This window comes from Numida meleagris, chromosome 5, assembly GCF_002078875.1.
Source record: "Numida meleagris isolate 19003 breed g44 Domestic line chromosome 5, NumMel1.0, whole genome shotgun sequence".
Classification (NCBI taxonomy): Eukaryota; Metazoa; Chordata; class Aves; order Galliformes; family Numididae; genus Numida; species Numida meleagris.
In genome coordinates, this window is record NC_034413.1 from 42,064,992 (window position 1) to 42,066,055 (window position 1,064).

The window sequence follows — 1,064 nt, forward strand, 5'->3', positions numbered from 1 at the left end:
GAGCGGGGCTCCGCGCCGTCCCGCCGCCCGGCCGTCCCGCACCACGCGGTGCCTGCGGCTCGCGGGGAGCCGCGTTAGACCTTACGGAGGGCAGAGCCCCATCGGATCCCTCTGCGCAGACGGCGGCGGAGCGGCGCTGCGCGGGGCCGCCTCGTCCCGCGGCCACCGCGCCTCCGACCCGACCGAACTGCCCGTCCGCGCCTGCGGACGCGCCTTCCGAGCGGCTGGGACGGGGCTGCAGGTGTGCGTACAGCGCTGCTGTGAGTGCGTGCAGCAGTGCTGCAAGTGTACGCACAGTGCTGCTACGGGCGTGTGTACAGCACTGCTATAGGTGTGCGTACAACGCTGCTGTAGGTGCACACAGGCATGCTGCAGGTGTGCGTACAGCAGTGCTAAAGGTGTATGCACAGTGCTGCTATAGGTGTGTGGAGAACTGCTATAGGTGTGCATACTGCAGTGCTGTAGGTGTGTACAGTAGCGCTGCTGCTCAGCATCCCAACAGCAGCTCTGCACACTGGGCCAGGGAGCATTCCAGGCTCGCAGAATTGTCATCTATTCCAAAGGCGCCGCACAGATTTCCTGCGTCCCTTGTCCTGTCCTGTGCACCCACGTTGGCTCCCCGCTAGGCCACCTGCAGCTGCTTGCGTTGGCCCCTTCTATGTCTTAATACTCCAACAGCCTTTGCTACAATTAAATGCACATCAGTTTGCATGTTCCTGCATGTGCTGCAGTGCTGCTGAAGATGCACGCACGTCCCTGTGCCTACCGTTTCCTACTGACTGACCAAGCCCTAAGGAGCACCCAGCACACGGGAAATACTCATTGTTACTGCCTGCTAGTGGCTGAACGGATTCTTCGTCTTCCATGGGCTCTCAGAAACCTGCCAGCTGAGCAGATCGATTTTTTGTCTTTCCCTTCAGCACTTTATTTCACTTTTTTTGCCATGTCATTATTCCCTTTACTATCATATTCTATTTCCCTCTCACCTTCCTCTTTTGTATTTAACTTGCTGATTCTTTCTCATATCCATCATCTGTTGCTCGCTGAAGTGCTCTCTGCCTAGT